Source organism: Podarcis vaucheri (genome assembly GCF_965113315.1).
Source record: "Podarcis vaucheri genome assembly, chromosome: 11".
Classification (NCBI taxonomy): domain Eukaryota; kingdom Metazoa; phylum Chordata; class Lepidosauria; order Squamata; family Lacertidae; genus Podarcis; species Podarcis vaucheri.
The window spans coordinates 49545621-49558485 of NC_138749.1; positions in this window are offsets into that span (position 1 = coordinate 49545621).

Genomic DNA, 12865 nt, shown 5'->3' on the forward strand with positions numbered 1-12865 from the left:
TCCTTCCAGTTTGTGTACTACTAACCATAGTTTCCTGTAGCATCCAAACTTGGGTAGCTTTGGGGTTTATAAACTGGTTTCAGAACAAGCCAATGTGATTCTGGCTTATTCTTCTGGCTTGTGTTATCTCGGACCATTGGCCATGGTGGCTGGGAGGACTGATGGAACATCTACCAGGTTAGAAAAGGCTGGTCTACAGTTAAACAACAACAACCACCACCTGGCATAACAACAGCCATAGCACTCACTGGACACATAAGGATATAATTAAAGGCTTCCTATAGCATTGCCTTCGGTGATGAACCAATCCTCTATGTCAGGCTTCCTTAACCTCGGCCCTCCAGATAACAACAACAACAACAACAACAACAACAACAACAACAATTTGTTGGGCGGCTTCCAACAAAACACTAAAATACAATAACCTATTAAACATTAAAAGCTTCCCTAAACAGGGCTGCCTTCAGATGTCGTCTAAAACTTTTGGTAGTTATTTTTCTCTTTGACATCTGTTTTGGGACTACAATTCCCATCATCCCTGACCACCAGTCCTGCTAGCTAGGGATCATGGGAGTTGTAGGCCAAAAACATCTGGAGGGCCGAGGTTGAGGAAGCCTGCTCTATGTAATATGGGTACTATATAATCTTCCTTACAAGAGCTATTTGACATGGACTTGTCAAATTTTCCAGTCATTTCAGAAGTTACGTCAGATTACATTTCTGAAAAAAGAAAGAACATATTTGCAGTTGTTTTATAAGTTCGCAAAACATTTTAATTTCGTCCTTCCTTTAAAAACCGTTAAAGGAACTTCTGTTTCAAGTTGTTATTTTGTAGCTGCTTAAAGTTAACGAGTTACCAAAATATTTCCAAGCCTGCACTTGATGCAAGGTCAAATAAAATCCTAAAACTTTCCAAATGGGAGTCTTTTCCAATTTGTGGTGGTCCAGCACCACACTTAACTATTTCTTATAAGGATTCTCTCCCCAGCACTAAAGTGAGCCTGGATTGTTCAGATGGATTTCTTTACACTCCTTCCCCCGCTGCCCTGCAAACATTTCGTTGCAAATACAGGTTTAATGCTTCCTTTCCTATCCTTTCTCTACCCCTCTCTTTTCCTTTTGAGTCATGTCTATATTAACTTGTGAGCTTGCAGGCACAGGACTGTCTTATTTCTTAATAAGTGTACAGTGTTTGAGAAACTTTAGGCACTTCATAAATATTATTGCTATGTGAGCATGTAATACTTGCATGCAGTTTAACATAAATGCATATATAATAACGTGAGACAAATGCATTTCTTTCCTCCCTGGTATAAGCAATGGTTTGCTGCAAGCACATAAGCAACTTGTGTAGGTGATTTATCATCCTTATCTAGCAAATCTACACAGCTATTACCTGTTACTAACAGAGCATCAGAAATGTAGCACACATGAACATTTATGGAGTCATATTTTGCACTGTGATGACAAGAGCCTTCCTCTTTCAGCTTTATTGTTTGGGGAGCAATAAAGACTGTGGGAGAAGTCTTAGCTGACCACTTCTTTGTAGAAAATTGAATCACTATTTCTATAAATCATAAAATGATGTAAAAGGGCTGTGAAGTAAACAATGATGTATATTAATTAGTAGCTCGACCTGAGTCAATACAAATCAAAGTGGCTTTATGAAAGTATTGATGTTCTTGGTTTTTGTTTTTTTAAAAAAGCTCTTACTAAGGTTGAATTTATTTATGAATTTACCCCTAAGGGGATTGTTCATCGAAATGAATTTATTCGCTTCGAAACCAAAATCATGGCAGCCAGCAGGCATGCATATATATATATATATATATATATATATATATATATATATATAACTGAGCTAGGGCGATATTTATATGAACTGTGGGTCATGTCTATTTTTGACCTAACAGGAAGAAATACAGAAGCACTTGATTAAATATATAGCATGTATTATAAACCAGCATCCTTATTATGCTTCATTTTAAGTGAACGTTGACAGATCCCATACAACGCTGCACAGCAGAACTAGAGCACCCCCAAATGACTCTCTTAGCACATCATGGCAAACCATAGCTAATGGTTTCCTGTGAACGCAGCAATCTAGACCCCTTTGTCCCTCCCTGCTAGCTCACTGGAGAAACATACTGCCACCCCTGGCTTAGGGTATTAAATATCACATGCCTGTTTGATATGGATGATAAGACCTGTTAGGTATTGGAACGACAACCACAGGAGATGGAGCATGGTCATGTGATTTGGGCAGGGCACAAAGAGAAAGTCTTGATTTATAAGCAGAGCTACTCGAACAGGGTTCTGTACCCTCCAACATATATCCGATGAAAATAGGGACATCCTATTTCTTCTTCTTCTTCTTCTTCTTCTTCTTCTTCTTCTTCTTCTTCTTCGTCTTTATACCCCGGCCACCTGATTGGGTTGCCCCAGTCACTCTGGGCAGCTTCCAGCTTATATAAAAATATGATAAAATATTTGCGTGTCAAGGTCCCCAGGGCCACCCCAAATAACTCACACATCATACCAAAATTTTAGTTTAAGGTTTTGGCATAATTTTAGCCACAACTTTATTAAAATAAAAACATGTGAGTGGTTGCTTAGGCATTGGTTGCGACTTGCTGCCCCCACCATGGGGGACAGTCTGACATTCCGCACGCCTGTGAAAGTCAGAAAAGGGGAATATACTTGGGGGTAGCGACGGAGCAGGGAACCTGCCCTCAGCCCTCCCCAAATGCAGCCAGGAGCTCTTGCAGTGGCCCGAGCCCCCTTGACAGGGTGGACAAGCAATAGTTAGCCCCCAATTCCTTTAACGGAATCCCTTGCAGCAGCAACATTAGAGGGGCAGGCACAGCCAATCCATGCCCTCAACCAACCAAACCATAAACCAATCCCTAACCACAACCTTACAAGTTGTGACAATTTGCTACGCAGTAGGCAAAAACCAAATGGCCGCAGCCAATCAGCCAGCCAATCCTACTGGGCCCCTGCCCCAAAGCAGACGATCCCATGACAGGCATAGCAAGGTCAATGCGAACAACTCTAATTATAGGGGGGGGGGGAGGGCAATCTGATGCACGGGGCGAAAAGAGGAAGCTCAACGCCTCGTGCAGGGAGTTTTAGCATTTCTGGCTGTCAATCAACAAATGGCAACATTAACTTCTTCCCAACAACAAGGGAAGCCCAATCGGATCAGTGGCCAACGATCAATTAGCCCGCCCCACAACTTTGGAGTGTCCTGGCGGCCCCAACCGCAAAACGCGCTCTCCATGAAGGAGAACACGCTTAAACACTTAAAAAAAACTTCCCTATACAGGGCTGCCTTCAGATGCCTTCTAAAGGTTCTATGGTTACTTATCTCCTTGGCTTGGGGATCACATACTGGTAACTCCATACCCTCTGACATTTCTCAGATAAAAGCAGAGACATCCTACCATGCCCTCCAACATTTCTCCAGTGAAAATAGGAACATCCTAAGGAAAAGTGGGACATTCCAGGACCAAATCAGAAACCGGGGTGGCTTCTGTAAATCCAGGACCGTCCCTGGAAAATAGAGACACTTGGAGGATCTGACACTGCTGTCTGTGGTAAAGGTAAAGGATCCCTGGATGGTTAAGTCCACTCAAATTTTACTGTGGGGTGCAGCGCTCACTTCGCTTTTAGGCCGAGGCAACTGGCGTTTGTCTCCAGACAGCTTTTCTGGGTCATGTGGCCAACAGGACTAAACTGCCTCTGGCGCAACGGGACACCGCGACGAAAACCAGAGTGCACAGAAACGCCGTTTACTTTCCTGCCACAGTGGTACCTCTTTATCTACTTGCACTGATGTGCTTTCGAACTGCTAGGTTGGCAGGAGCTGGGCAATGTGAGCTCAACTATCTACCCTCCATGGAGACAAGCAAGAAGCATGATCACTGTTCAATGACACGTTTCAGCCAGAGAAAAGAAACTCATGGAAGAAGAAAGCAAGGAGATGAGGATTGAGGCAGGGGAGGGAGTGTCGCCTGGTGGGATGGGGTGGGGGCCCTGAAAATGAGAAGTGCTATATTTGGGCTCAGGGTTCCCCATCTCTGCATCTGATCCTTTAAAACAGACATTTTCAAAGATCCTGTCTCCTTTCCCTGTTTCTTCAAAGAGTGCCATAGGCAAACACTAGGCCAGCACATCTCCTAGCCCCAGAGAGAGCAGGAACATTGCAACCGAAAAAGAAGGGAGGAGAAAGGGAGAAATTAATACTGATCAGGCAGTGTGTTAATGAAACATTTACACAAGCAGTTTATGTGGTAGTAATAAAAAGGCATCATTCATCCCACTCTTTCATTACTTAGCACAATCCTTAAGAGGATTACCTTTAAAAAAAAAAGGAAAAAGCCCAGAGAGAATGAGAGAAAGAGGGAAGAATGTACTTATCAGTTGAGTCTCAGGATTGGTAATGCTGAGTTCTTAATAGATTGCTCTTGGATTTAGGATTACTGCCTTGCATGTTCTTTCAGGCATCGCTATAGAATAGAATCCTTCCCCCTCCGCTTCCCTCTTCCATATGAAGAGCTCTATTGACTTTGTGATGAAATGACCTAAACTGTCCAGTTTATGCATATACTAATCCCATCTGCTGAAGCCCGGCCTCTGTCTTTTCAAATGTAAAGAGTTTTCTTTATTTATTTGGGAGGGAGGGAGGGAGAGAGAGATTTGATGGGAGGCTGCACTGAGACATGAGCTAATTCCTCAGCTAATATGATTAAAAGCCGCTGAAAGCAGGAGTTGGGGGCCTAACGGCAGCTCGCTGCATTTTTGAAATTTGGCAGTCTTCCATCTCACTGGGCCCCCGGTTCAAGGCTAGAAAAGGACGGTGTGGTTGTCTTTCAGTCTTTCAGTCTCTTTTCTCATATCTTATCAGTTTGTGCACCAGTACAGTGGTACCTTGGGTTACATACGCTTCAGGTTACAGACGCTTCAGGTTACAGACTCCGCTAACCCAGAAATAGTACCTCGGGTTAAGAACTTTACCTCAGGATGAGAACAGAAATTGTGCTCTGTCAGCGTGGCAGCAGCAGGAGGCCCCATTAGCTAAAGTGGTGCTTCAGGTTAAGAACAGTTTCAGGACCTCCGGAATGAATTAAGTACTTAACCCGAGGTACCACTGTATTACAATTATTCGTTACTCCCATCCCCAAATCAATCCTGTGTTTTGACATCATTCAGGTATCTAAAATGTCATCCCAAACATAAAGAGAGTCCCATGGAGAAGGAGTCCCCTTTCCTGAGAAGGAAAGAAAAAGGTATGTTTTCTCCATTCAGTCTTGCATCTTCTGCACTGTGCATACAGACCAAGCTTCCTCGACTTCTCAGAAGAGAACACAAAAGCTCTCTTTGCACATCTGGGAATATGGCTCACGGTCATAATTATGAATTGATTCTCTCAGCATGGACCCAGTGGGTAATAGCTACACTATTTTATATAGACATTTTAATAACAGTATCATAAAGTACTATCTGAGCACAATAAAAAAGGAACAATTAATGACCCATTTTTTAAGAAACGCTGGTTCCAACCATGGTGTTGTGTTGTTGTTTTTTACAAGACACTTTGCATTTTGAATGCCTTCGTAGAAAAAGACACACTTTACTGTTCATTCGCTTTCCACTTTTTGCTGAGAGCTTTGGTAAGTCTTCTGAAACAAGCCTGGAGCAAATTCCCCATAAATAACCTCTTTTTATTTTATTTTAAAAAGTATTTTCAGTTCTTTTCTTTGTCGGAAGAGGAACAAAAGATTCTTGCCTCAAGGAGAAAGCAGAGAGAAGAGCACTGAAGTGTATCTAGCTTTCATTTGTTTTCTGCTTTATTATGATACGGGAGATCTTTACTTAGGTTTTTCTCAGGCAGAATCCTGAATGAGCAAGGTTTTTAACCCTGCGCATGATAAGACTGCAGTGCAGCAGCTTTCCCCAGCATCCCTTTTGTTCTGTCATAAACCTTGGCCAGAAAGTGTCTCTCTACCAACCAACACCCAAAGCAGCCCTTGTTGTCCACCTGAAATCTTTCTGTTCTCCTCAGATGGGAACATGTTTTGGTTTGCTGTGGCAATATTTTTTTGCTTTCCTGTTGGGACAAACATTCAGGACAACACAGCTCCTATTTAAAAAGTTTATTGAGTGCTAAAGCATAGTCTTAGCACACGATGCACAGTTAATATATCCAATGCATTTCCGTGGGATGCCTTTGAGAACTTAGAGCAGGCTTCCTCAAACTCAGCCCTCCAGATGTTTTGAGACTACAATTCCCATCATTCCTGACCACTGGTCCTGCTAGCTAGGGATCATGAGAGTTGTAGGCCAAAAACATCTGGAGGGCCAAGCTTAAGGAAGCCTGACTTAGAGAAACATTTTCCATTTAGTCTTTTGAGCTGGTATCCTGGTTCTGTTGGGTAAAGGATTTATGCTTGTGCAATGGAACTTTCTTCCCTTCTCCTCGCTCTGTGCATGCATCATGCCCTCTCTGGATCTCCTCTGGAGGTGTGGAGGAATCCCCTGAACAGATTTAGGAGAAGCATGGTGGGAGCAGAGGAGGGGAAGTCCCACTGTTCAAGGGTAAATCCTTGCACTAATGGAAAAAGAGCCTTCTTGCTATAATAACGGACCCCAAGGGTCATCTAGTCTAACTCCCTGCAATGGAGGAATCTCAAGTATCCATAACAGATGGCCATTCAACCTCTGCTTAAAGAAAGGAGAGTCCAAGGGCCCATCACCTCCCGAGGGAGTCTGTTCCACTGTCGGACAGCTTTTATTGTCAGAAAGTTCTTCCTCATATTTAGTCAGAATCTCCCTTCTTGTAACTCGAAGCCATTGTTTCGGGACCCAACCTCTGGAGCAGGAAAAAAACAGCCTTGCTCCATCTTCCATGTGGAAGCTCTCTAGATATTAGAAGATGGTGATCATGTCTTCTCTCAGTCTCCTCTTTTCCGGTCTAAACATACCCAGCTCCCTCAACCGTTCCTCATAAGGCTTGGTTTCCAGACCCTTTTGACCCTCCATATGAAGAGTGCTGAGGGATGTGGGTGGCGCTGTGGGTTAAACCACAGAGCCTAGGACTTGCCGATCAGAAGGTCGGCGGTTTGAATCCCCGCGACAGGATGAGCTCCCATTGCTCGGTCCCTGCTCCTGCCAACCTAGCAGTTCGAAAGCACCTCAAAGTGCAAGTAGATAAATAGGTACCGCTCCAGCGGGAAGGTAAACGGCGTTTCCATGCACTGCTCTGGTTCGCCAGAAGCTGCTTAGTCATGCTGGCCACATGACCCGGAAGCTCCCTCTGCCGGCTCCCTCGGCCAATAAAGCGAGATAAGCGCTGCAACCCCAGAGTTGGCCATGACTGGACCTAATGGTCAGGGGTCCCTTTACCTTTACCTATGAAGAGTGCTATTGACTTTGTGATGAAATTATCCAAACCATCCAGGTTGTGCAAATCTTATTTCAATGTGTTTCATTTCTTTTTCAAATGCAAAGGGTTTTTTTGGGGGTGGGAGAGATTTGGCGGCAGACCTAAGTCATGCTCCTGGGCCTGTACACTACAAACTTCAGAGGGAACAAAACGTTCTGGATAAACAATAGGTGCCTGGGGCAACATGCCATTTGAAGGGGAGTTGTCTCCCCACAACTTCCAAATCTCTTGTCTAGAATTGCTTCTGACTAGAATTTTATATGGTGAAATATAGAAATTTCAGGTGGCAGTGATAATATATGAACGGATGGATTTAAAAAGTGAGAGAAGTAATACAGAATGATGTACATTTGCAATTGTAATATCTAAATCCCCAAGCATGGATGCCAGGAGATGTGCTGCAGTCTGGCACACTCAGAAGTGCTGTGATGCCTTGTGAGGGCAGAATTTTATTGGGAATAAAATTCTTAACAAAAAAAGCAGCAGCAGAGAACAAGTTGCTCCGTGTGACATTTCATTTCTTAGCAGCTTGAGAGATTAACGCTCTCACCTGCATTTAATGCATTACAATTCCCAGCTATACAGAAATGAAAACTCATTCTTTATTGCATAAATGTTATACAGAGAAAATGAGAATTTGCATTGAGGCCTTCCCTTCCTGCAAAAATCAGACTATCCTGTTAACTTGAAGGAGAAAGCGAGATTGGCACATTTCCCTGCCAAATCGAAACAGCTTAGTGCAGTACTGTATTTCGAAAGTGGAAAATAAGAGGCTACAGTTGTGGAAATATGTGTGATTACTTGGATATGAATAGTCTGAATTTCATTAAAAAAACCCCATCTCGGCAGATATGCCTCTTTTGTCCCAAATCACCAAGGAAACAACCAGCTTGTTATCAATGCATCCACCCACTGAATTGCGGAAGCCTTCAAATAATATTGATAGATGCCTTCAATGGTACCTAGCTGAATACTGAAATGAAGGATATCACCACATCAAGGAGGTTTCTCTCTCTCTCTTTTTAAAAAAGCTACCAATACTTGTTCATTTACAGTCAGTGACACGTGACTCTGCCTCAAACAGATGCCATTTTCTCTTGAGGAACAGTGGTGTATTCGAGGGAGGAAAGTACTTCAACTGTGTCTGCCTGGCAAAGAGACAACTATGTCATGTCGGTGGAATAAGTGACAGTCGTGCTTGGCAGAGTCAACTGTTGTACAGATGAGACAACTATTGATTAATTTGCAACTGGACCCAGCCACCTAGGCTGAAACGTATTTGCTCAGAGATGCAGAGTCGAGATGATGAAGTGGCCTTGTCCTTTTCAATGCCAGCGGATTCCTTTGGGGCGCAATGCTGTCTTCCCATATCTCTTGGCCCATAAAGTCATCTGTTTTCTAAAGCTTTGGGGAGCGCTTTTGGTTCTGCGCTCCACAAAAGTAAAACAGGCTAAAAGAAGATTCCATGGCAGTAGAGGAGGAAAGAAAACTCTGACGTGCAGGATCGGTTCAGCCTTGAGGATAAAGTGTTTGTTAGTTTTTTCCTACCTGTGTGTTCATACCAGGCAACAGGTGGACTCAATCATGTTTTGCTTGCGAAAGCTGCAGCATGGTGCCTTCTAGATCTTGTAGGGCTATAGTTTCCATCATCCCTAACCATTGGTCATGCTGCCTGTGGAGGATGGGACCTGCATGGGATCTGAAGGTCCTAATGTAAGTGCTGCCTTGCCCAAATTTCAGATATTTTAACCCTATGCAGATCCCCAGATCATAAAGAGAATTACTGCCCAAGAAGACAATGACAAAAATCCACCAACAGCATACAAATCAATATGGCTGATTCAAAACACCCACCCACCCCTCTCACACATGAAAACAACGACCACCACAGCCAATCACAAACAAATAACCACACGCTAGGCCAACCGCAACCTCTCTCACCACCAAAGGAACACAAATGAGCAGCAGAGAACCTGCACAAGCGACGCTGACACAAACTCCCACATATATTAAGTATAATAGAAACATCGCCAACCGACCCCACCCCCACTCACCTCTTCCCCCTCCACTTCTCTCCCCCTTTTCTTCCTAATGTCTCAACAAATGAAACGGAACTGTAAAAAAATGTTACTTGGGGGGGAAAGAGAGAGAGAGAGAGATTGCACATACTTTTGTAAACCAAGAATTTTTTTAATAAAAATACATTAAAAATAAAAAATAAAGAGAATTACTCACAGGTAACGCTGAGCAGGACTGTGGCCTAACAGTGCAATTCTAACATATCTGTGTGGAAGAAAGTCCCATTGAGCTCAACTTGGCTTACTCTCAACTTAGAGACTTAAATCATGTTTTAAATATGATCAATAATAATAAACGATTTGCATGAATTACTTTGAATGCTGAACAAATGAGATTAATTTCTGATAGAGTGATAAAGGTGAGAACCTGAAAGGCAAATCTGTTTGTTGAGTTATTTGGACCGTAATAACTTTAAAAAATGAAGGAGATGTGCAGAAGGGAAGGAGAAGGCATGGGAAAAGATGCAGAAGGTTTATTTCAGAATAAGCTGAAGAATAAAACTTTTCTTATTCCTATAAGTTTCCTGTTTCTTTTGGCTAAGGAACAACTCTCTGTGGGTTTCTGAAAAGGGCTCTGCAAGATTTTGCAGAAAGTCCCTATAACACAGTTACGTTGCTCCTTTATCTTCAAGCAGTCCACCAAGTTCAGTTTCAGTCAGCGACAGAAGACAAGGAGTGACACGCTTGCGAACACTATAGCAACACAATATGTGAACATGCATGAGCAAAACTGGAAGCTCATGTAATGTTATCACTAGGGCAAATGGGAAATGTTTCAGTATGGTTCACCATACAAATAAGTTGCAGGAGACGATTATGGTCGCAGAAGACACCCTTTTACCAACAGTGCAGTTGGACCTCGCTGGCTGAACATAGGGCCAGAGATTACTGATATAAAGGCTACATTTGCATTTTATGTTTCTCTGTGTTCGTTTTTCAGTGCGGTAATTCACACACACACACACACAGAGAGAGAGAGAGAGAGAGAGAGAGAGAGAGAGAGAGAGACTGAGCATTTATCAGTTGCCTTGGGACAAAACTACCACCCTTTGTGCAGTGTTTGTTGTGAGGGTAAAAAGTGTCTTTCATCTCAGTGGTGTAGCATGGGTTGCCAGCAAGTATTGCACCCTCTAACCTGTGTTAGGGGCCATCAGCTTCCTCTACAGAGCCAGAATCAACTTCCCTTTGCAGAGATACTTGGGTGGGCTGGGGGACTCACATTCTCCCTTAGCATCAGCCCTTCACCCTGACTCTTAGGTGATTGGTCCGTGGCTCATAAACCACTTATCCTCCTGTTGTCCCCGGCACCACCAGAAGCACCAGCTGACAAGGGGGTAATGGGGCAGGGCAGAGCTCCTCAGCACCACCCACCAATAGGCTGGGATGAAGGGGGTTGCTTGGCAACCTCCCCGAGTGGCAGCCTCGACACCCCATGACCCATTTATTTACTTATTATTGTGGCTTTCTTTTTCTGCTTTTGAAATTTTGTGCCGCTAAGAATTTTGCGCCCTGTGGCCCCACCCACGCTAGGCCACTGTATCTTCTTGGAATGGACAAGGCACAAATGCAAAAAATAAATACTCTTCAACTGCAGTATCTGAATGATGATAGAAGGGATTATTTATAGAGCAGCAGGGCTAATCTTTGATAATCCCTTCTCAGTGCACACGGACAGTCCGAAAGTATCTTTCCCCTCAAGGGCTGATATTTCTCTCTTGTTCTGCAAGGTTTCAGCAGAGGATGGCATGGTTAATGTCACTAAGGCAGGGGTCAGCAAACTTTTTCAGCAGGGGGCCGGTCCACTGTCCCTCAGACCTTTGGACTATATTTTTTGGGGGAAATGAATGAATTCCTATGCCCCACAAATAACCCAGAGGTGCATTTTAAATAAAAGCACACATTCTACTCATATAAAAACACGCTGATTCCTGGACCTTCCATGGGCTGGATTTAAAAGGTGATTGGGCTGGATCTGGCCCCTGGGCCTTAGTTTGCCTACCCATGTACTAAGGCATTCCCAACACATCAGTGGAGACTTTTTGCACTTTGTCCTCTTCAACCTCCTTTAAAAAAAACCAAAAAACCTCATGCAGGAATTTAAGGGGGTTTATTTTAGGATAGGCTGTTCATGGTACCTAGTTACTCCTGCATAAATTCCATTTAAGTCTACAGGATTTGCCTTTGGATAACCAATGGCAGTACTGCTCCCTAAAAAGTATACAATCTGCAGCTGCTGGCAGTTTCAGCTCTACAGACAAGAAGGGGTTAATTCCATTTGGCTCCAGAAGTTATCTGCCACTGAGCCCTTCATTCTTCCAGGTATGCAGTACTTGTAAAGACATCTGTTTGATTAGGAGATTAACCTATCTAACACAACACCCGGTTAAGTATATGCCTCTCCGAAAAAAGCCACAAGATAAATTGCAACCATGCCATGTTAATCTTTCTCAGTGGGGGAGAGGGAATCTTGGACCACTGCTAATATCAGAGCAGAAGGAATGATGCATTTGATATGTGGAACATCAGGTGCACAGAAAGGGCACATCTTTATAATATTGCCCCAAGGGTGAAAATTGGTCAACCGGTGTCATCGTTAATCTTGCAGCAGTGTCTAAAATGGTGCAGTCATTTAGTCCAAGAGAACTCTGCTTAACAGCCAGAGTACATATTTGATTTGGATCCAGTGACAAATGTATTTTGAAGGCTTCCTGGCTGGCCAATGACATATTAGATCATGTCTGTAAAACAAGATTTAATATTAGAATAGTCAACTAAGAGGACACCGTCTTCTTCCCCTCAAATTCTTTTTAAGAGTCGAAATAGAATTTACAGGGTGTTTTTTGTGTGTGGGGGTTTTTTTTGTGTCACACAAACTGCTAAAAGTTACTGCAAGGCAGCTGGAATAAAATATACATTATTGAGTTTATATTTTATTGAATGATTTCCCCCGCTCAATTTCAGAAACAATGCAGATAACTAGTAGAAGCAGGAATGAAGAATGCCTGCTAGCTGGAGAAAGTAGAGAGAAAATAAGTTTATAGTATTGCATTATGAATGGGAGGATTCAAGCAGAGGTAAAATTTGATGTGCATTAGAACTCGATTACCTAAATATTAGTTACTCGGAAACCCTATTGTATAAAATCACTGTCATAGCTTACGCCGCCTCAGTTTTAGCAAGCCTTAAGTAATAGTACTTCTGCTTGTTCTAATGGGAATGTTTGGGATTCTCTAGGGCTTTCCCCATGAATCAGATTCTTAAATCACTTTTGTTATACAGAACCAAGAAATGAATCCGATAGCTTTACAGGATGCTCACAGAAGAAGCGCACAGAGGAAAT